Source organism: Hordeum vulgare, chromosome 6H (genome assembly GCF_904849725.1).
Source record: "Hordeum vulgare subsp. vulgare chromosome 6H, MorexV3_pseudomolecules_assembly, whole genome shotgun sequence".
Lineage (NCBI taxonomy): Eukaryota > Viridiplantae > Streptophyta > Magnoliopsida > Poales > Poaceae > Hordeum > Hordeum vulgare.
Window position 1 is genome coordinate 447,430,780 of NC_058523.1, and position 25,345 is coordinate 447,456,124.

Below are 25,345 nucleotides of genomic sequence, written 5' to 3' on the forward strand. Positions count from 1 at the left end.
TAGGTTCGTCTGTTACTTTTATCCTTTCTGGATTTAGTGGTTACATAATGACCGTTACACATAAAGTGTACGGTCGATAATAGGAAAGCTTAATAGCTACTCCATACTTTTCTCCCATAGTGGGACACATTAACCGCACATGAGTCATCATAACTTTCTCCTGTCATACAGGATAAGACCTTTGCCAAAATTTCTCCCGCCATACACGGATTGTTGACATAATACAATGTCAACTTTACCCGGTTACACAGGCATTCTTCTCAGACTTTTCCCGCCATGCGGGTAATTTCCTTTAAGGGACATAAATGCCATAATTGGCTCTTTTGACTGCATCAAATCCAGAAAATAATCTGAATTATCCTTGACACACATGTTTGATCCGACGTTGGTCAAATTAAACATGCATGTTGCTTGTTTCATTTCAATCATGTTGACTGAAAAAAGGAGACTCCATCATAGAGAGTACATGAAAGACATTCGTCAACCAAGACTCTCAATGATCTATCTCTTTTCTTTTCTTGAATTAATATCCAAGAGTTCTTTTCTTTTGAAGCCATTCCTTAGAGAGAATTTATTCCCTCAAGTTATGACCTTTCTTTTCCATCTTTCGGGTCACTAGTACCCAAACATTCGCTTTCATGAGTGAAAGCTTGAATAACTTTTAGTCTGAGAAACTTAGCCAATAAACAGCGGTAATGAGCATAAAAATAACCCTACATTGGTCTGATTAAAATCATGCACATTAAACCTTTTAAAACTTTCTGGAATATTCTAAAACACCGTTGTGGCAGAATTAGAATAAAACATCATTCTTCTGCATTAATTTCATATCACCGTTGGGCAGATATGGAAATAATGCATATGACTCATAAACAATGTGATGATAGTATTTTTATTGAACAACTTTGCTAAGAAATAATCATCATCATCATTAACCATATCCATTTCTTTATCTGTGCTCTGAAAATTGATCACTTTGATACAAAATTTATCAGAGATGTAAGCTTTAAACATAAGATGACTCTTACAATTATAGTATTGTTATCATCAACGTTGGTCAGAAAATAACAATAGCATATTTAACTTTAAAACAAACTTCATTCTATTGTCATAGCGGAAACTGTTTGAATCTCATTTCACCCACAAGGGAAAACCTTTGCTAATAACAGTTCTTCCAATCAAATTTTTCCGTCGGTTCCAATTTAATTGGAGGACTAAACCTTTTACTTTGCAGCGGAAAAACGTGAGTATGAGAATTCATACACCTTTACAGAAAATTATTCTGTGAAAAATAAAAAATTCATGAACTTTATTTTCCTTTTATAAAATCCATGAATTTTTCTCTTTCTGAAAATATTTCCTTTTATTTTCAGAACCTTTTATTTTTCTTTGCAGAAAAAAACATGTTACTATTACAGAAAAATATTCTGTCATAATTAAAAATTCATGAAATTATAATCCTTTTTATAAAATTCATGAACTTTTCTTTTTCTGAAAATCTTTCTTTTATTTTCAGAATCCTTTTATTTTTCTTTTCAGAAAAATTATCTTTGCTTTCACAGAAACTTTGAACATTCTTAATTCCTCTTTTCTAAACATATTCTCGTAGGAAAAATGCATAGAAAACCTATTTAAATCTGTCTAAAATAGACAGAAAATAAACTTGCTTAAAAATAAAAGAAAATGGCTGGCTTGGGCCGGCCTGTAGCCTTTCTCCTTTCGGCCCGAGCGCCTTCTGGCGGCCTGCCTCGGCCTGGGGCGACCTCTCTCCCCCTCGGCCTGAGGTGGGCTTGCTGCCGGCCCGAGGGCAACTCCCGCTTTTCTCGGAGCCTCCCCTCGCCTGGGCCGGTTCTTGCCCATGTGACCTGGGCCGGCCTTTGCTGTCATCTGAGGTTAGGGTTTTCTCTGGGGCCGTCGGATCCAATCCGACGGTTGCCCGTGCATATCGCTGGAACAAAAAGGGTGACAACCACCGGTTCCACAACCCTAATCTCACTTTTCTCCCTGGGTCGCCGCTCTCTCTCTCTCTCGCACGAGACGGAGAGGCTCTCGCTCCTTTCTCTTCTCGAGCGCCGGCGGCAGCCAAAGACACCACGCCGGCCTCTTTCTTCCGAAAAGGCTCCAGCCCCTCCTTGCGCCGGCGGGTTCCTTCCCCGACGAGGGGTTGCCTAGGATGCCCCGACACCACGCCTCTCCTTCCCTTTGCTTTCCGTGGCGCCCATGGCCTGCCTCGCGTCGGTGGCATGCATGCCCCACCGAGAAGGTCCCTGAGCCCCGTGTCACAGCTCACGCGCGGAGGCTTGTGCCCCGCCGGAGGGTGTGGCGATAGGCGCCGGTCGTGACGGCCTAAGGCCCCGCGTCGACCTTGTCTTGCTCTCGGGCCTTAGATGCCGAGGCACTGCGTCCACCTTCTTCGCCGGTGGTGCGTTTCCCTTCTTGGAAGCGCACCGCCGTCGAATGGCGTGCCTGTGGTGCCGTTTCTTTTCGTTTTCTTTGACAGGGAAAAACCGTGGCTTCATTTCCGTTCCTTTGCCGGCGCGCGCGAGCACCTTCGAGGTGAACGCGCCACCGTCAAGGGAGCGGTGTTGATGCCCTTTGCCAGCTCGTTCTTAGCCATTGTCCCCTCCCCCTTTTTTTGTTTTCTTTTTCGGATTCAATCCGACCTTTTCTTTGCCTCCGAAGAGGTGGTACCTTCGTCTAACGCCTCGGCTTGCCGATGCGCGTCGAGATCGAGAGGGTTGGCGCGGCCTTGCGGCGGCGCTTCTTTGCCGGATGGAAATCCGGTGACTTTCATTTTCTTTTGCTTTTCAGCTTGATCTTTGCCCTCTTCTAGGGTTCATATCGGGGAGGGGAAACTTTTCTTGTTGTTGTTTCATCCGAAACTCACCTAAAGCCTCGTGGCTCATGATACCATTGATAGATCCCGTGGATCTTAGGCTAGATGTGTTCGGATGATGTGGTAGATTAATTACCTTGTGATGAACTCGATGAGCTTCCTCTGACATTCACCGTGACGTGGTGGTGACGGTGGGGAAGCAGAGAGATCCGGTGGCGGCGGTGATGGACTTCCCATCGCTTCAGTGCTATCCTCTGGATCGGATTAGGGTTGAGAGTGGGGAACCAGTGGCGACGGCGAACCTCGTAACTTGTGACATGGTCCCCACCTCCTCTTTATAGCACTGCGCGATAGGGGCCCACCAACCTTGCTTGGGCTGGACACCCCCGATCAGGGCGTGAGTCAAGGTCCAATGGGCCGTTGGGCCCATTGGAAAAGAGATCAATCTAACAACTTCAAACCGTCTACTTTCTAGTGGTATAATTTTTAGACTATACATCTCATTTAAACTTAATCAAATTATAAATCTAGGGATATGTTCAAGCCTTATAATCTGAAAAGAAGGTAGTACCAGCTTGGTGTTTATACAGCACGACACCCTGGATTTCCAGGAGATGCGTGGGTTATTTAAGCTCTTTTACCGTGCCACCTGAGGTTGGTGGTGATGGATGAAAAATGGCCCGTGGCTTCTTTGAGCTAGATATGCTCATACTGTGCAAACCAGAACATGAAGACGTGCTTTGCCGCCCTTCGTCCATATAGAAGAACCAACGATGGAAATATGTAACCTACTCCCTCCGTTCTTAAATATATTTAAAGATTTTATTATGGACTACATACGAAGTAAAATGAGTAAATCTACATTCTAAATTATGTCTATATACATACTATGTAGTCCGTAGTGAAATCTCTAAAATGTTTTATATTTAGATACAAGGGGAGTAGGTTACATGGTTTTTTTTGGAAAAGAAGGAGTACCTCCGACCTTTGCATAAGCACAATGCATGGTACAGTCACCTAAGAAATTCGAATATTTCCTCGGGCCCATGGATCAAAATGAGGTTGTCAATCTGAGTTACTCCCTCCATTTCAAAATATTTATCTTTTTAAATATTCAACTACGACCTACATATAAAGCAAAATAAATAAATCTACATTCTAAATTATATCTGTATACATCCATATATAATCTATAATGAAATTTTTAAAAAGATAAATATTTAAAAACGGAAAAATAAAAGATAAACTGAAATGATAAATCCTGAACATTGCCATGGTCAAATGCCGGACGTTCGGGTGTTATGAGGGTCCAAGATAAGTGGCATCACAAATATCCAGCAAGGAGACGGTAGTAGATATACTGAATCCATGTTCTCGAAGTTTTCATATAACGACTCCTCATTATAGAAGTTTACGTAGAAAATCATACAATACAGTCTGACATCGCCATGAAGCTCCACATTATATAATTGAGACGACTATGTGGAATTGTGTGGTCTGAATATACAACGTTATACAGGAAATGAAAGAGAAGGCTCCAAATGCAGTCATTAAGTATAAGGGGTTTAATCTAAGGTTAAGCTACTTAGGTCGGAAGGGGCGGTTCCACACCCTGTACCCACACTCGGTTATTTTTTATGTAATGCTGGATCAATAATTTTTTTTTGAAAGATCATGCTGGACCAACAATGGACATCATTTCACATGTACAAAAGACAAGCATACCAGATAAAAGAATCCAACATGAGCTGAAACTAAAGAAAATGATGAAACTAATGATCCCTGTGATCTAAACTGGTTTAACATGTGTCTGTCTTATATACAACAAGAATAGAAGGAAAAACATAAGCAATGAACTACAACATGTAAACAAAACAAAATGGCAGTAAGCACGAACCTGGAAGAAGGAAGTAGTAGACGATGAACTGAAATAAATGTTAGTTGAGAACAGAAGGACAAGGAAAGCCCACATAGGCCCAAATAGCAAACCTCCACACAATCATAAACCCTAATGAGAAGAGCACTTCAAAACATATAATTGATTAGATAGTAACAAAATAAAAGCCCTATATTCCTATAAATCCAAGATGAAAGGGACACAACTACCTTCAGAAATCGTATTTATGGCAATAACTATTTGATTCACATAGTATTTCTACAACTAAAATACATGAATGATAATGTTACCATGACGACAAATGTGTCTTTTTTAAAATTCATATCCGTGTTAACTTAAGCAAGGAAAACAAATGATACGTTTTCAACGTATCGATACTTTTTTAGTGTTCCATACTATTATATTATCAATCTTGAATACTTTATATGTAATTATATGTTATTTTATATCATTTTTGGAAACTAACCTATTAACCTAGTTCCTAGTGTGAGTTGTTGTTTTCTCCTTGTTTGTGGTTTTCCAGAAAATCAGTACCAAATGAAGTTCAAACGCTACGAAACTTTTTGGTGTTTTTTCTAAATAAAGGAGACCCTCGAAGGTTTGAAAGGAGATCAAAAGACACATGAGGAGACGACACGGCAACGGGGCGAGCCCAGGCCGGTAGGCGCGTCCTGATGCCTTGTGGGCTCCTCGAGGCCCCGTCCGACCTATTTCCACCTTCATAAATTCTCGAAAATCGGGAAACCAACAGGGAGCCACCTGAAACACTTTTTCTGCTACAACTCTTTGTTCCGCCGTGATCCCATCTGGAGACCTTTTCCAATGCCCTGCCGGAGGGGAATCGGTCATAGAGGCTATGTACACCAACCTCGTTGTCTCCATGATGGTGTGTGAGTAGTCGACCACAGACCTACGGGTTCATAGCTAGTACCTAGATGGCTTCTTCTCTCTCTTTGATCTTCAATACTATCGGAACTAGGGCTCCACAGACCCAGAAAAGGTTCAAACTCCGGGGTAAGCTCACTCTCCAACCCTGTTCTACCTCTCAACTTCACTGCGACTCTCCGACGGCTCGATCTAAGGAAAGCAAACAAGAAAACGTGAGCAATTTACCCAGGTTTGGGACACCTTGCGGTGTAAAATCCTATTCCTTCTTGTCTGAATTGCTTGAGGTGGAAGACGAGTACAAAGGCGGGTTCTTTCCCTAGTGGAGACGATGGGATCCCTTGCTATGGAGGTCGGGCCTCTCTTTATATCGGCCTTGGTCCTCTTCCCCCGAAAACACTCGGCGGAAAGGGTCGCCAGAAAGGCCATTTTGAAAGGGGACATGGCTGCAGCGTGTCCTGACAAAGGTGGTCTTCGCCTGCAAAAATCCCTTCTTCGTGATGCGCTGGTGGGCTCAGGGATGACCTCCGTCCTGCCAAGCCTCCGGCCTTGGTCTTCTTGCACCGATCGGGAAACCTTTGGGAGTTGCTTTGGGAGCCCGTCAGCTGGCCTCGCTTCCTTAGCACGGAACTGGAAATCCTCCCTATCCGTGCCTGCTAGCACCGCTCATGCACAGCCTGCATCCCCCACGTGAAGGCGCAGGGTCACGGGACCCTGCCAAGTTTCCCTCGACGTCCCGCCCCGCGAGAGCTTCAGGGTTGGCTTCGGGACGCATCCTCGTGACAAATGCCCTCTCGAGGCCCTTGGCGATAACTCTCAGATGCCCGCCTCACGAGGCGAGGGTCCTCGTGAGGGTCTTCCTTGTTGGGCTTGCCGATGGGCTAAACCAGGTTTGCCCAACCGCGTCGCGCCTGGGGCCGCATGCCGACGGGCTTGGGTACCCCCGGTCCGAGAGGCCCAACAGTATCCCTCGGGCCCGCGTTGTGCACGGCTCCGCCTGGTGGGGGGAGCTACGTGGGCCCCAATTGCCTATGGGCCAGGGTCGACACGTGGCACTCGATGTATCGTGGAACTCTTCCTTTCCGCAACGCACCATGAACCGCTTCGATTGAGTTGACGTAAGCTTGCTTGCAGCGCCTGCCATCATTGCTCTCCTTGACTTGCGCCATCCTTCTCCACCTTCCTTCTCGCGTAAGATTGCCCCCGCATGGCTAGGGTGTTGCTCCGCGCCATGCCTTGCTCAAGGAGCCCTATCACGAGGCGCCTGATACGTCCCAAACGTATCTATAATTTCTGCTTGTTCCATGATCTTTTGGGTGACATTGTTATATGTTCTGCTACAGTTTTATGTCTTTTTACACATATTTTGACTAACCTACTAACTCAATGTACCTAGTGACAATTTTTGTCTGCTGATGTCTTTTTTGCAGGGACTTTTATCCAAATTTTTAGAGCCCCAAAAATCCCGAGAAAAATATATAAAAATCAGCGTGATGGAAGCTTCTGGAGCACCAAAGATGGGCCAGAGGGGAGCCAAGGGCTGCCCAGGCGGCCTCCCTGCGTGGCCTGGCCCCTGGCCTCGCCCACAGGCCGCCTGTGTGGGGCCCACCTCCTCTGACACCCTCCTTTGGCCTATATTTACCCCTCCTATTGGAAACCCTTCCATCATATCCAGAATCGCGAATTTCTCCATTGTTCCGCCGCAGCAGCACTTCCGAGATCGGGAGCGTCAGGAGACCTCTTCCTGGCACCCTACCGGAGGGAGGATTGACCTCCGGGAGCTTCTCCACCGCCATGGACGCTTTATGGACGTGCCGTGAGTACTCCTCCTTGGACCCTGAGTCCATGACCAGTAGCTATGTGTTGTCTTCTCTCCAATCTTGTGCTTCAATGATTAGCCCTTGTCAGCTCCCCTACATGATCAATGCACCTATGTAATTTTCCTCCAATTGCTATGCTTGGTTTGTTGGGATCCGATGGATTATGAGATTATGTTCAGATTGTGATGAGTTATATATCTGATTATCCTTTTATATTATGTTCTTTAGTGATTCATGCATGTTCTCCCTTGCTCTTTATTGCTTTGGCCGAGTAGTACATTGTAAATCCAAGAGGGAGCGTTATGCATGGTTGTGGGTTCATGCCCCCTGATGTCTAGCTTGAGTGACAGAAACATGAGACTAGGGGATGTGTTGTTGCCACCAGGGAGAAAACAACGGTGCTTGTGACCGTGGTTGCAAGGATTGTTTACCTTACGCAAAGTTCGTTAATGCAGTTGTCCGTTGCTTTGAGTTTACACTTTGGGTGGGGCTCGCAACTTAATACCAGCGAGATGTTCTGGATAGATATCTCAAGGTGGATGATTAGTAAGTAGATGCTGATGAATAAACGGTCTACTTGTCTTGGCGTACTGCCCATTACTATTGAGCCTCTAACTTTCAAGTAGCATAATTAGCATTGCGGCGCGTTTATAATTCTGTCAATTGCCCAGCTGTAATTGTTTTACCCATGCATAGTTGTTTATCGTCTTTTGGGAGAGAGACATCAGTAGCGAACATCATGTGACTCAGGTCCATATTACCACCATTGCTTACACCTCCATCATTTGCTGCTTTATTTACTTTTTCGTTGCAATCACTATTACTATTCCCGCTTGTGTATTGATCCTTTGCAAACTACACGGCCGGAGAGATTGACAACCTCTCTGTACTCATTGGGAGCAAAGTTATTTGTTGTGTCTGCAGGTCCACGTCGTCTGCTAGCACCAGAGCAGCGGACACCTACTTGTTGATCCTCGGAGTCCTCCTGGTTCGATAAACTTTACCATCCCCGTGTAAGGGAAATCTGCTGCGGACTACATCTCCACCTTCCACTTGGGGTAACCAACGAGGGGCGAGAAGTATATCCATCAACTCGTCATCAAGAAAATATCTGGCGCCGTTTCTGGGGACTCTAGTCTTCAAGATAGGGGAGTTGCACACTATCTTTTACCTTTGCTTTTTAGTCTTGTTAGTTTGCTTTCTAGTTTTTGCCTTAGAGTCTTTTACCAAAAACCAAAAAAAATTAGTTACTCTACTTTGTTTAGTAAGTATGCCTAAGTCCTTTGCCTTTGGTGTTGCACCCAAAGGAGAGATTCTCACCTTCAAACAAAGGGTTTGAGAAAGTTTGAAAGATGCTTGGTATAGAATTAAGAATTCTCAAGATAGAGCCACCAAGAAGCAATCCACCACTATTTTTCTTAGAAATTTTTATGTTGGTATTATTTCTTGGCATAGGTTTGTTCTAGGCACAGCAATAGGAGGAAATTTCTTGGAAGCTCCCATTGCGGAGGCTCTTAACGTTATGGAAAATCTTGTCGGAGTCCCACCTATTGTTGACATAAAGGATGATATCACTTTAGCTCACATTATGAGTAAACTTGAGAAGATAGAGCTAGAGATGCCAAGCATGAGTAAAATAAATGAAGTAGATCATAGGATTCAAGGGAACTTAAATAGACTTGATAGCTCCATGCACAAAATTTACAAAATTTTGGATACCCTTAAATCCTGTAATATGGATCCTTCTAGGATTGATAAGATCGAGGATACTATTGAAACTTTAGGAACTACTTTATTGTCCATCAAGACTAAAAAGGTAGAAACCCCCGCAAGTAAGGGACCTAAGTTCGTTCACGTACCCAAGGTTCCTCAACCCAAAATGAGTATACCTATTGCTAGGGGTGTTGAAACTATGAAGACCTTGGAAGAGATACCTCTTTTAAATAGAATTAGAAATGAAATTCCAATTGGTCTTACTACCTTTGCTTTTGTTCCTAGAAGTGTTGCCACTAAGCCTATCTTTGAGATTACTCTTAAGACTAGTTGTACTATTGAAGAGATTTTTGATGATCTTTGTGATGGTCCAATTGATACAACTTGATCTTTTGCATCATGCCTAGCTCAAAGGCATAAAAGAAAGTGCTTGTTGGGAGGCAACCCAATTTGTTTTTTTACTTTCAGTTTTAGTGGTCTTGATGCTTGTTACTACTGTAGCAACATCACTGTATCTTTATTTTCAAGCTTTGTGCCAAGTTTTAGCCTCCGATTGCAAGAAAGTTCAAAAGTTGTGACATGCTGTCCAGAAACAGATTCTGTCTGCTTGACGGAAAAATTCGCAAAACATTACCAGATCATCTTTTTGATCTGATTTGTTTTGACAGTATGCTCTATATAATTGTATTTCTGGCATTTGTTCTGAGTTTTTTGATTTGAGTTGCAGAAGTACCCCGAAAAAAATTATTTACTACCTGCTGTTCTATTTTTCACAGATTCTGCCACATTTTGCGTTTTCATCATTTTGCAAATCTTAAGCTTGCTTTTCCTTTGCAAAAACCTTTTTGAAATCATGAGAAACAGTAGCTTTTCATGAAAATCTTTATTTCTAGTAGATAATGAATCATTTTATCATGGGTACTAACCACTCTAATCAGCTTATGACGAGTTTCGTATGAAGGGAGTTTTTAAGTATGTGATGGAAGATGATGAAAGAAGATCCATGAGTGTCAAGCGCTCAAGCTTGGGCATGCCCCCATGCACCCCAAATAAATATTCAAGTAGACTCAAGCATCTAAGCTTGGGTATGCCCCCATGCATCCCCTTCTCTATCAACAATCATCAGTTCGTCCATCTCCATGCTATATTTTTATCACTTCATATGTTATGTGCTATGCTTGGAGCATACCGCTCTTTACTTTTTAGTTTGTTTTAGTTTTGCTTGCTGTTCATAACAAGTTGGAACCTAGCATTACTTGTTTGGGAGAGAAACACGCTCCATTCCACTCTAGAGCACAACATAGGTTTTTATGCTTATCTTTTATGTGTGTTCTTTATCTTTTCATAGCTGCTATCATGCTTAGCTCTTATTTTTTTCATGCTATATCTTTTTAAGAGCTTTTATTTATGTTGCTTTTGGAACTCTCTTGAGTTATCATGCTTATCTTGTTTAGAGAGTTGGCTTGTTGCACTGAGTTGTGTGTCTTGCATGAGTAGGTAACTGAGGTTGCTATTGAAGTATAGTAGTAACTTGCAATAGTTTTGAGGTATTGATTTGAGTAATGTTTGGATTATTGGTGCCAAGAGCTTGAGCCTATTAGTGATAGGTGTTGTATTTTGGGAAATCTGTGTGTTTTTCAAAAACTAAAAATTAGTTGAGAACTCTAGCTACTAGACAGATTGCTAACCTCTGGAGGGGTTGGAATATATAGAGTACCCTCACGTTACCATGGGTCGAGGATGCGCAAGGATAACGAAACCCCCAAACACTCCTCCTCGGGGTACTTGTCTCTTTGTGAATCTCCTAACTAGATAGAGAGTTACCGATAGTAAGTGTATGAGTTCTTCGGACTAATGCGAGTATTCGATTGTTGGCACTTCCACCATCCATATTTTGCTAGCCTCTTCGGTACCATGCATTGCCCTTTATCATCTTGAGAGTTGGTGCAAACTTTGCCGGTGCATCCAAACCCTTGGCATGATACACTCTATCATCATAATCCTCATTATATCTTTCCTCAAAACAGCCACCATACTGACCTATTAAAGCATTTCCATAGCCTTTCTGAGATACTTTGCCATGCAACATCCACCATCTCATGACTTCATATTCATGTCATACATGCTTTTGCTTGATCGAGGAGCCGCATGCTAGTTGGGACTTGCCCTTATTATTGCTACATGACACGCTAGTTTTATTGCATATCCTGCTACACTGGCAGAGGCATACATTTGCAGATATCATGATAGTTTTCATTTGTCGTTATGTGAGTACTTCTTATAAAGTGTGATGATCTTATTTTTATTCTTGCAAAATATAGAGTGTTGCCGTTAAGTGAGGAAAAGATCCCAAAGAGGACAAATGAAAAGATCCCAGAGAGGACAAATGAGAGATAAATAGAAAGAGCCAAAGAGGCCACAAAAAAAATACAAATGAAAATAAAAAGAAAAAAAGGAAATAAAAAGAGAGAAGGGGGCAACACTACTATTCCTTTTGAAAGATCCACACTCGTACTCCATTATTATATTTGTACTACATAGAGATTATCATTCATGCATAACTATGTGGGGACCCTTACAGTATAGAACTTGGACTGTATATTCCAATGATGAGCCTCCTCAAATGAGCTCTAGGTCTTCATGAGCAAGCAAGTTGGATGCACCCTCACTAGTTCCATTGGAGAGCTTACCTTAGCTCATATGTGCATCCGTTGCATGGCAATCCCTACTCCTCACATCATATCTATCATTTGGCTTTCTCTCGCCTATGGTTGTACTCATTGATGTGAGCCTTTCACACCTTTTTGTATTCCTTCCCCATCATTATTCTGTTTGCCATCCTAAGTGCCAACATATCTTGCTTGCGCTCATCCATTGCATGAGTGCTCAAAGTCGAAAGGGAGAGGATTATTTTGACTTGTTCCTGACTAGTGATCCGAGGATGAGTCAAAATAAGATTCCGAAGAAGACCAAGTGTGAACTTTAGTAGATTGAGTTCTCAATTAAAACATATTTTATGCTCTAAACCCATCTCCCATTTCTTGCACACAAACACCATTTGGAGATATTCAAGTCACGAACAGCGAGAGCTCTTGCACGTGTATGTTCTTACTTTGCTAATTTCAATACTAAATATAGACTCTTGCTTGTTATTGTCTTGACTTGAGTTGCATATCTTACTTGCTTTACTTTGAAGTTCTTATATGTGTGTTAGCATGTCACCACATAAATTATTTGTGTTATCATTTACCTACTCGAGGACGAGCAGGAATTAAGCTTGGGGATGTTGATACATCCCAAACGTATCTACAATTTTTGCTTGTTCCATGATCTTTTGGGTGACATTGTTATATGTTTTGCTACACTTTTATATCTTTTTACACATATTTCGACTAACCTACTAACTCAATGCACCCAGTGCCAGTTTCTGTGTGCCGATGTCTTTTATGCAGGGACTTTTACCAAAATTTCCTGAGTCCCAAAAATACCGAGAATTTTTTTATAAAATCACCGTGACGGAAGCTTCCGGAGCACCAAAGATGGGCCACAGGGGAACCAGGGGCTGCCCAACCGGCCTCCTTGCGCGGCCTGGCCCCTGGCCGCGCCCACAGGTCGCCTGGGTGGGCCCCACCTCCTCTGAAGCCCTCCTTTGGCCTATATTTACCCCTCCGATCGGAAACCCTTCCATCATATCTAGAATCGCGAATTTCTCCATCGTTCTGCCGCCGCAGCGCTTCCGAGATCGGGAGCGTCAGGAGACCTCTTCCCGGCACCCTGCTAGAGGGAGGATTGACCGCTGAGAGCTTCTCCACCGCCATGGACGCTTCCCAGACGTGCCGCGAGTAGTCCTCCTTGGACCATGAGCCCATGACTAGTAGATATGTGATGTCTTCTCTGCAATCTTGTGCTTCAATGATTAGCCCTTGTGAGCTGCCTTACATGATCAAGGCACCTATGTAATTTTCCTGCTATTGCTATGCTTGGTTTGTTGGGATCCGATGGATTATGAGATTATGAGATGGTGATGAGTTATATATTTGATTATCCTTTTATATTATGTTCTTTAGTGATTCATGCATGTTCTCGGTTGCCCTTTATTGCTTTGGACGAGTAGTAGATTGTAACTCCAAGAGGGAGCGTTATGCATGATTGTGGGTTCATGCCCCCTGATGTCTAGCTTGCGTGACAGAAACATGAGACTAGGGGATGTGCTGTTGCCACCAGGGAGAAAACAACGGTGCTTGTGACCGCGGTTGCAAGGATTGTTTACCATATGAAAAGTTTGTTAATGCAGTTGTCCATTGCTTTGAGTTTACACTTTGGGTTGGGCTCGCAATTTAATACCAACGAGATGTTCTGGATAGATATCTCAAGTTGGATGATTAGTAAGTAGATGCTGATGAATAAATGGTCTACTTGTCTTGGTGTTCTGCCCATTACTATTGAGCCTCTAACTTTCACGTAGTATAATTAGCATTGCGATGCATTTATAATTTTGTCAATTGCCCAGCTGTAATTTGTTTACCCATGCATAGTTGTTTATCATCTTTCGGGAGAGAGACATCACTAGTGAACATCATGTGACTTAGATCCATATTACCACCATTGCTTACACCTCCATCATTTACTGCTTTCGTTTGCTTTTCCGTTTCAATCACTATCACTATTCCTGCTTGTGTTTTGATCCTTTTCAAACTACAAGGCCGGAGAGATTGGCAACCTCTCTGTACTCGTTGGGAGCAAAGTTATTTGTTGTGTGTGCAGGTCCACATCTTCTGCTAGCGCGAGAGAAGCAGACACCTACTTGTTGATCCTCGGAGTCCTCCTGGTTCGATAAACCTTACCATCGCCGTGTAAGGGAAATCTGCTGATTACTACATCTCCACCTTCCACTTGGGGTAACCAATGAGGGACGAGAAGTATATCCATCAACTCGTTATCAGCGCCCTGCTCTAGACTTCGCATGCTTGTTAGCCCGCGCTTGGGCCCCGCACGAGGGGCGCACCACCGAAGGTGTTGGTGAAGCGTCCAAAAGCCCTGATAAGATGTCGCATGTGGGAAATCCTTTGCATACTTGCCTAGGAAGTCCCTTAAGGCGTAGCCGCAGCTGAAGGATTCCTGGTGCCATCAACACAACTATTTCTGGCGACGTTGCAAGGGATACACAGCAGCCATCAGAAGTATTTCTGGCGCCATTGCCGGGGAGGAGAAATCAAGATCTATCCAAGTAGGTCTCAAAAAACTCTTCTCTTGCATTTACTTTTGTTGCCAGTTGCCTCTCGTTTTCCTCCCCCCCCACTTCACATTTGCCATTTTCATTCGCCTTTCGCCTTCGCCGTTTTCTTTTGCCTTTTTGCTGTCTTCTTTTGCCCGTTTCACTCTCTCTTCCTTCTCATTTGTGTGTGAGATAGTCCATCAATGGCTAGACCCATCACTCCAAACGACACCCCTGAAAATGAAGTTCTCAATTTCAGGCAGAATGAGGAAGAAAATTTGAAGGATGCTTGGTACAGGATTTGCAATGCTCAAAGTAGATCTACTCGTAAGCAATCCACTACCGTCCTCCTTCGCAGTTTCTATGTTGGAATTTCTCCTTGGAATAGGTATATCCTTGATACCATTATAGGCAGGAACTTTTTGGGGAGCCATACTGTTGACTCCTATAGAGCTATCATTAATTTGGTAGGCCCACCCCCGCTCATGGTTAATGGAACTATCTTGACCTTGGAACACGTGATGCAAAGGCTTGACGCAATTGAAAACAAAATTGCCACAGTTGAACTTATTGAGGGTTTCGATAGAAAGATCCACAATCAAATTACTCAGTACGGATCCAAAGTGGGAAACTTTTTGAAAAATTTAAAGGAGAAGGAACTTATAGTTAATGATTCTTCGAGAATTGGCAAATTAGAAGATGTCATAACCAACTTGGGTTCCGCTTTTGCCGCTGTGCAAAATACTCCAAACCTTACTCTCAAAAAGACCATCAAGCCTGTTTTTGTTCCTAGAGTTAGTGGTGAGTCATCTAATAAAGATGAAAATCTTAAGATGATAAATGATCATGCTCCCTATGGTTTGAGCACCAAAGATGACTATACGTGATTCCATCACTTTCGCCTAGCTAAGGGCGTTAAACAAAAGCGCTTGTTGGGAGGCAACCCAACGAATCTATCCTTTTTCTTTCTGTTTTGTGTTTTCCACACTTTCATAATTCTGTTATGATTGTGTTTTTTGTGTTTCTTTTTGCGTTTCTGCCAAGCAAAACCGTTATGATTAGTCTTGAGGATGATCGTTTGGTCATGCTGGGAAAGACAGAAACTTTCTGCTCACGAAAAGAATTTCCTTTTTTTTTCTGTAAGAGGTTTTGAGTTGATTCTTTTTTCTACTGATGTCTACGCAAATTATTCAGACTGTCGTAATTTTTCAGAATTTTTGATGTAGCAGAGGTATACGAAACATACAGATTGCTACAGACTGGTCTGCTGTTAACATATTCTGTTTTTGTTGTCTTGGTTGCTTATTTTGACGAAACTATGGATAGTATCGGGGGGTATTAGACATGGAATATTGAAAGTACAGTAAGCCAACATCAGCACAAGTAGAATTTAAGTTTGCTACAGTACCTAAGGAAGTGGTGGTTTTCTTTCTTGTACTAATGTTATCACGAGTTTCTGTTTAAGTTTCGTGTTGTGAAGTTTTCAAGTTTTGGTTGAAGTTCTTATGGAAAAAAAGATAAAGAGTGGCAAGAGCTCAAGCTTGGGGATGCCCAAGGCACCCCAAGAGATTCAAGGATGCCGTAAAAGCCTAAGCTTGGGATGCCCCGGGAAGGCATCCCCTCTCTCGTCTTCAATCCATCGGTAACGTTACTTGGGGCTATATTTTTATTCACCACATGTTATGTGTTTTTGCTTGGAGCGTCTTGTATCGTAGGAGTCTTTTATTTTTGTTGTGTCACAATCATCCTTGCTGCACCCCTAGAGAGAGAGAGACATGCACACACCGTGATTTTTTCGAGCTTCACTTATATCTTTTGGTAGACAATTTAGCTCACATGTGCTTCACTTATATCTTTTGAGCTAGATACTTTTGCTCTATATGCTTCACTTATATCTTTTAGATCACAGCGGTGCGTGGCTTGGTAGTTTATCTATGCTTTGAAAGTAGTCTCAAAAGTGGTAGTTATCCAAACGGATACGAAAACTTCCACCTTCATGTGCATTGAATAGTTAGAGAAGTTTGATTCATCTCAATTCGTTTTGAGTTGTGGTTATGGTAGTATTGAAGTCATGCTAGTAAGGTGTTGTGGATCTAGAAATACTTGTGTTGAAGTTGGTGATTCCTATAGCATGCACGTATGGTGAACCGCTATGTGATGAAATCTGAGCATGATTAGTCTATTGATTGTCATCCTTTGCGTGGCGGTCGGGATCGTGCGATGGTTTATACCTACCAACCCTTCCCCTAGGAGTATGCGTTGAATGCTTTGTTTCATTACTAATAGAACTTTTGCAACAAGTATATGCATTCTTCATGACTAATGTTGAGTCCATGGTTTAGATGCACTTTCACCTTCCACCATCACTATCTTCTTAGTGCCGCGCAACTTTCGCCGGTGCACAAAACCCACCATTAGCCTCCCTCAAAACAGCCACCGTACCTACCTATTATGGCTTTTGCAAAGTCATTCCGAGATATATTGCCATGCAACTACCACCATGACATGTGCCACCACGTCTACATTGCCATTGCATGATTGTAAGATAGCTTGCATGATGTTTCCATTGATGTCTATTGCATGCTAGATCGTTGCCACGGTACACTACCGAAGGCATTCCATATAGAGTCATAATTGCTCTAAGTTTTGAGTTGAAAGTGTGATGATCATCATTATTGGAGCATTGTCCCATGTGAGGAAATAAAAGAGGCCAAAGAAGCCCATAAAAAAGAGGCCAAAGAGCCCACCAAAATAAAAAAATGAGAGAAAAAGAGAGAAGGGACAATGCTACCACCTTTTCCACACTTGTGCATATTGAGCACCATGATCTTCATGATTGAGAGTCTCTCGTTTTGTCACCACCATATAGCTAGTGGGAAATTCCAATTATATAACTTGGCTTGTATATTCCAATGATAGGCTTCCTCAAAATTGCCTTAGGTCTTCGTGAGCAAGCAAGTTGGATGCACACCCACTAGTTTTCTTTAAGAGCTTTCACATACTTGTAGCTCTAGTGCATCATTTGTACGGCAATCCCTACTCAATCACATTGATATCTATTGATGAGCATCTCCACAGCTCATTGATATGCCTAGTTAATTTGACTATCTTCTCCTTTTTGTCTTGCAACCTCCACCACATTCCACACCATCTATAGTGCTATAACCATGGCTCACGCTCATGTATTGCGTGAGGGTTGAAAATGTTTGAGAAAGTAAAGGTGTGAAACAATTACTTGGCCAATACCGGGGTTGTGCATGATTTAAATTCGTTGTGCAATGATGATAGAGCATAGCCAGACTATATGCTTTTGTAGGGATACATTTCTTTTGGCCTTGTTATTTTGGAAGTTCATGATTACTTTGCTAGTTTGCTTGAATTATTATTGTCTCCACATCAATAGCAAACTATTGTTTTGAATCTAATGGATCTGAACATTCACGTCACATAAGAGGAATTACAAAGGACACCTATTCTAGGTAGCATGAAAGCATCAAAAATTCATTTTTATCACTTCCCTACTCGAGGACGAGCATGAGTTAAGCTTGGGGATGCTTGATACGTCTCAAACGTATCTTTAATTTTTGATGGTTTCACGCTGTTATCTTGCCTTCTTTGTATGTTTATGTACCTTTTTATATCTTTATGGGACTAACTTATTGATTCAGTGCCAAGTGCCAGTTCCTGTTTTTTCGTGTTTTTGACTCTTTTCAGATCTGATTTTGGAACGGAGTCCAAACGGAAGAAAAACCCTGAAATGATTTTTTCCCGAACGAAAGAAGTCCAGGGGGCTTTTGGGCCAAGCCAGGTGGGCTCCAGGGAGCCAACAAGCCCCCACTCCGCCACCAGGGGGGAGGCGGCCGTGGGCAGGCTTGTGGCCTCCCTGGCCGCCCCCTGACCTAGGTCTTGCGCCTATACATTCCCAAATATTCCGCAAAAAATCAGGGAACCCTCGAAAATACTTTTCTGCCGCCGCAAGCTTCCGTTTCCGCGATATCTCATCTGGAGACCCTTCCCGGCGCCCTGCCGGAGGGGACTTTGGAGGTGGAGGGCTTCTTCATCATCATTATCGCCCCTCCAATGACTCGTGAGTAGTTCACTTCAGACCTACGGGTCCGTAGTTAGTAGCTAGATGGCTTCTTCTCTCTCTTGGATCTTCAATACAAAGTTCTCCATGATCTTCATGGAGATCTATCCGATGTAATCTTCTTTGGCGGCGTGTTTGTCGAGATCCGATGAATTGTGGACTTGTGATAAGATTATCTATGATATATATTTGAGTCTTTGCTGATTTCTTTTATGGATGATTTGATATCCTTGTAAGTCTCTCCGAGTCTTGGGTTTTGTATGGCCAACTAGATCTATGATTCTTGCAATGGGAGAAGTGCTTGGTTTTGGGTTCTGCCATGTGGTGACCTTTCCCAGTGACAGTAGGGGCAGCAAGGCACACATCAAGCAGTTGCCATCAAGGGTAAAAAGATGGGGTTTTTATCATTGGTTTGAGATTATCCCTCTACATCATGTCATCTTGCTTAAGGCGTTACTCTGTTCTTATGGACTTAATACACTAGATGCATGCTGGATAGCGGTCGACGTGTGGAGTAATAGTAGTAGATGCAGAAAGTATCGGTCTACTTGTTTCAGACGTGATGCCTATAGAAATAATCATTGCATAGATATCATCACGACTCTGCACCATTCTATCAATTGCTCGACAGTAATTTGTTCACCCACCGTCTACTTGCTTTCATGAGAGAAGCCACTAGTAAACACTATGGCCCCCGGGTCTATTCACATCCATCGTTTACAACTCCGCTTTTACTTTGCTTTGTTACTTTGTTGCTTTCAGTTCTCACTTGGCAAACAATCTATAAGGGATTGACAACCCCTTCATAGCGTTGGGTGCAAGCTTTTTGTGTTTGTGCAGGATCTTGAGATACTCTTCCGCCGGATTGATACCTTGGTTCTCAAACTGAGGGAAATACTTACCGTCGCTATGCTACATCATCCTTTCCGCTTCGAGGGAACACCAACGCAAGGCTCCAAGGCCACGGGGGAAATCCTTTGCATACTTGCCTAGGAAGTCCCTTAAGGCGTAGCCGTCGACACAACTATTTCTGGCGCCATTGCAAGGGATACACAACTGCCATCAAGCAACATGATAGATAATACCCGCTTCTAGGAGCTTTAGTATTTCTTTTCTTACTACCTCTTTCATCTTAGGATTTAATCTCTGTTGATGATCGGCAACTGGCTTGGAATCAGGATCGGTTTTAATCTTGTGCTGGCATAGAGTGGGACTAATGCCCTTAAGATCATCAAGAGTATATTGTATAGCAGCACGGTGCTTCCTCAGAGTTTTTAGTAACTTCTTTTCTTCATGCTATGAGAGTCTAGCACTAATAATAACAGGATATATCTCTTTTTCATTGAGATAAGCATACTTAAGAGTATCAGGCAACTGTTTAAGCTTGAACACAGGATCACCCTTTGGTGGGGGTGGATCTCCAAGCAGTTCAACAAACAAATTACTCTTAAGGATAGGATATTGTTCAAAGATAACTCTATCTATCTCATTCCTTTCATCCATATGAATATCATTTTCATGATCAAGCAAGTATTGCTCTAAGGGATCAGTAGGAGGCACATCAATAGAAGCTAGGGCAATAGTTTCATCCTTACTAGACAACTCTTTTTCATGAGGTTGTCTACCAAACTTGGAGAAATTGAACTCATGTGACACACCTTCAAGGCCAACAGTGACAGTTTGCTTTTCACATTCAATATGAGCATTGACAGTATTGAGGAAGGGTCTACCAAATATGATTGGACAAAAGCTATCTTGTGTGGTAGCAAGAACGAGGAAATCAGCAGTATACTTCGTTTTACCACACAAGACTTCAGCATCTCTAACAATTCCCAAAGGGCAGATAGTATCTCCATTGGCAAGCTAAATAGTCACATCAATAGGTTCCATCTCAACAGGTGCAATCTCGTCTTTAATTTCATCATATAAGGATTGAGGTATTGCATTAACACTAGCACCCACGTCACATAAACCATGATAACAATGATCTCCTATCTTAACAGAAACAGCAAGCGTGCCAACAATAGGCCTATGTTTGTCTCAAGCATGAGGTTTAGCAATTCTAGCAACATCTTCACAAAAGTGAATATCATGGCCATCAACATTGTGAGACAGGAGATCTTTGATAATAGCAATGCTAGGTTCAACTCTAATTTGCTCAAGGGGTGTAGATGTTCTAATGTAGCCTCCACGTATCACAGTTGAAGCTTTAGAATGATCCTTTATTCTAACAGGTTAAGGTGGTCTCTCAATGTAAGCACTAGGAACAATAGGATCATTATATGCAATGACTTTCTCTTCAACTGGATTGGGTTTAACTAAATTGACTTCTAAGGGAGGATGATATTTAAACCACTTCTCTTTGGGGAGATCAATATGAGCAGCAAATGGTTCACACAATGAAGCTACTATCTCAGAGTCAAGTACATACTCAGCGCTAAAATCACAAAAAGTATTTGTTTCGACAAAGGATTTAACACAATCAAACTTGAGATTCATACCTGACTCCTTAGCTTCATCAAACTCCCAGCCGTCAGAGTTGCGTTTAATTCTCTCCAATAAATTCCATTTGAAGTCAATATCTCTCTTCATAAAAGAACCGGTACAATAAGTGTCAAGCATGGTGCGATCATCATGAGAAAGCCGAGCATAGAAGTTCTGAATGATAATTTATCTTGAGAGCTCATGGTTGGGGCATGAATATAACATTGATTTAAGCCTCCCCCAAGCTTGAGCGATGCTTTCTCTGTCACGAGGCCAAAATTTATAAATATAATCCCGATCACAATGTACTAGATGCATAGGATAAAACTTTTGATGAAATTCCAATTTCAATCGGTTGTAGCTCCATGATCGAGTATCATCACATAGCCTATACCATGTCAATGCTTTATCCCTCAAAGATAAGGGAAAGACCTTCTTCTTGACCTCATCCTCGGGCAAACCTGCAAGCTTACATAAACCAAAAACCTCATCCACATAGATTAGATGCAAGTCGGGATGTGATGTTCTATCTCCTGTAAAAGGATTAGCCAGCAGTTTCTCAAGCATACCCGAAGGAAATTTATAGCAAATATTTTCAGTACGTGCAGCAGGTTGAGGAGCAACTCATTGTGCTTCCGTTCGAGGTGAAGATACCCCGAACAAGTTCCTCAAAGGATTAGTTTCCATAGTGACAAGTGACAATAAATTTCAGCACACTATATAAATGTTTCCTTACCAAATTCCACTTACCAAAGGCGCTTCACTCCCCGGAAAAGGCGCGAGAAAAGAGTCTTGATGACCCACAAGTACAGGGGATCTATCGTAGTCCTTTCGATAAGTAAGAGTGTCGAACCCATCGAGGAGTAGAAGGATCTGACAAGTGGTTTTCAGCAAGGTAATCTGTGCAAGCACTGAAATTATCGGTAACAAAAAGTTGTGTGAAAAGATGATTCGTAGCAAGTAGCAAGTAACAATTGTAACAACGGTGCAAAAAAGTGGCCCAATCCCTTTTGTAGCAAGGTACAAGCCTCGACAAACTCTTATAGGAGGATAAACGCTCCCGAGGACACATGGGAAATTCTGTCAAGCTAGTTTTCATCATGTTCATATGATTCGCGTTCGCTACTTTGATAGTTTGATATGTGGGTGGACCGGTGCTTGGGTGCTGCCCTTACTTGGACAAACCTACCACTTATGATTAACTCCTCTTGCAAGCATCTGCAACTACGAAAGAAGATTTAAGACACAGTCTAACCATAGCATTAAACTAGTGGTTCCAAATCGGCCCCTTACGAAGCAACACATAAACTAGGGTTTAAGATTCTGTCACTCTAGCAACCCATCATCTACTTACCACTTCCCAATGCATTCCTCTAGGCCCAGATAATGGTGAAGTGTTATGTAGTCGACGTTCACATAACACCACTAGAGGAAAAACAACATACAACGCATCAAAATATCGAACGAATACCAAATTCACATGACTTCTTATAGCATGACTTATCCCATGTCCTCAGGAACAAAAGTAACTACTCACAAATAATAATCATATTCATGACCAGAGAGGTAGTGAATAGCATCAAGGATCTGAAAATATAATCTTCCACCGAGTAATCCAACTAGCATCAACTACAAAGAGTAATTAACACTACTAGCAACCTTACATGTACCAATCGGAGTCGCGAGACGGAGATTGGTTACAAGAGATGAACTAGGGTTTGGAGATGAGATGGTGCTGATGAAGATGTTGATGGTGTAGAGTCCCCTCCGATGAGAGGAGTGTTGGTGATGATGATGGTGACGATTTCCCCCTCCGGGAGGGAAGTTTCCCCGGCAGGACGACCCTGCCGGAGCTCTAGATTGGTTCTGCTCAAGTTCCGCCTCGTGGCGGCGGCGATTCCTCCCGAAAGCCTCCTCCTGATTTTTTCTGGAACGAAACCCTCCTTATAGCAAAAGAGGGGGCCCAGAGGGCAGGCAGGGAGCCCACAAGCCCCCTAGGCGCGGCTAGGGTGGTATGCCGCGCCTAGTAGGCTTGTGGCCTCCTGCTGGCTCCCCTCTGGTACTCCTTCGGCCTAGTATTTTTTATAAATTCCAAAATAAATCCTTGTTGATTTTCATGGCTTTTGGAGTTGCGCAAAATAGGTATCTCAAACTTGCTCCTTTTCCAGTCCAGGATTCCTGCTGCCGGCATTCTCCCTCTTCATGTAAACCTTGCAAAATAAGAGAGAAAAGGCACAAGTATTGTACTGTGAAGTGTAATAACAGCCCATAAAGCGATAAATATTAACATGAAAACATGATGCAAATTGGACGTATCAGTGGTGAATATCAACATGAAAGCATGATGCAAATTGGACGTATCAGTGGTGCCTCGAGAGTACGCTCTTTCTTATTTTGTGTTGTCTCCCTTTTCCAACATGCTCCACCGTGGTCGTCCTGATGCTTTGCGTTTGCTAAGTCCCAACCGCCGAGCGGGTATGAACCGTCGCCCGTTCAAGGGCTCTTTAGACCGGGCGAGTGGCTCACACATGGGGTTGTGGCTCATGGGGCCCGCCTCATGAGGCCTGATATGTCTCCAACGTATCTATCATTTATGAAGTATTCATGCCATGTTTAAAATAATTTTATATGATTTTGGTATGATTTGATTAGAACTAACCAGGACTGACGCTGTTTTCAGCAGAACTACCGTGGTGTTGTTTGTGTGCAGAAATAAAAGTTCTCGGAATGAGCTGAAAATTTACAGAGAATGTTTTCTGAAAATATAAAAATACTGGCGAAAGAATCAACCGGAGGTGTCCACCACCTGGCCACAAGCCAGGGGGATCGCCCCTGTCTTGTGGGCCCCTCGGGCACCGCCTTGACGTGAGACGACGCCAAAAATTCCTATAAATCAAGAAACCTCCAGAAAGAAACCTAGATCAAGAGTTCCGCCGCAGCAAGCCTCCAGATCCATGAAAAACCAACCGGGAGCCCGTTCCGGAACCGTGTCGGAGGGGGAAACCATCATGGGAGGCCATCTTCATCATCCTGGCGGTCTCCATGACGAGGAGGGAGTAGTTCATCATCGAGGCTGAGGGTATGTACTAGTAGCTATGTGTTTGATCTCTCTCTCTCGTGTTATTGAGATGGCAGGATCTCTATGTATCGCGATCTTTATTAATATAGATGAATCATATGGAGTTTTCCCCTCTCTATCTTCTTGTGATGAATTGATTTTTCCCTTTGAAGTTTTCTTATCGGATTGAGTCTTTAAGGATATGAGAACACTTGATGTATGTCTTGCGATGGGATACCCGTGGTGACAATGGGGTGTTCTATTGATCCACTTGATGTATGTTTTGGTGGTCAACTTGCGGGTTTTGTGACCTTGTGAATCTATGCACAGGGGTTGGCACATGTTGAGCCTAAATTTTTATCCGTTCACATAATGCGTCCTATTCTTGGAGTGTTATTTTTCTTTTGCCTACTATTTAAATAAATACTCAGACCTGAAAATCTTTATTAACAGAGAAAGAGAAAGTCCTCACATAGCTACTTAATTGTTTGACTACTCATTGATCTTCACTTATATGTTTTGGAGTAGTTTTGTCATTTACTTTCTTGCTTCACTTATATCCTATGAGTAAATGGTTGAATGAATTGAATATCATAAATCTGAAATTAAATATGCTTCATATACTTATTCCATGGGGAGTAATGACTTCACACACAATAAGTATAGGTGGTAAAATTTATGAAAAGTTAGCAAACACTTCATTGGTCATTTGAACTATTCATGAAAGAATATTGAAGGAAGAGAGATTACACATATAAATATGCTATCTTCGACATCTTCTATGATTGTGAGCTCATTAATTATTTTCAAACTCGAGTAAATTAGTTAAAATTGGACAAGGAAGACAACTTAATGAGTTATGTTTGGGCATATTTGTATAGAAGTTATATTGTTATGGATCCTCCAACATGTTGTGCTTGCTGCCACCTCATACTAGCCAAAACTTCCACATCAAGTAGAAATACTACTTGCCCATCCAAACACCCTTAAACCAGTTTTGCCATGAGAGTCCAGTATACCTACCTATGGATTGAGTAAGATCCTTTAAGTAAGTTGTCATCGGTGCAAAAAGCAATAAAAATTTCTCCTAAATATGTATTATATTTTATTGTAAGGTAAAATAAGTGTTGTATGAACTTCTGATGGTAAAGAAATAAAAGCGACGGACTGCATAATAAAGGTTGCTATCACAAAGGGCAATACAATGTGACGTTCCTTTGCATTAAGGGTTTACACATCCAAAAACAAAAAGTGCATGACAACCTCTGCTTCCCTCTGCGAAGGGCCTATATTTTACTTTCTAGTACTTACCTTTATGCAAGAGTCATGGTGATCTTCACCACTTCCTAT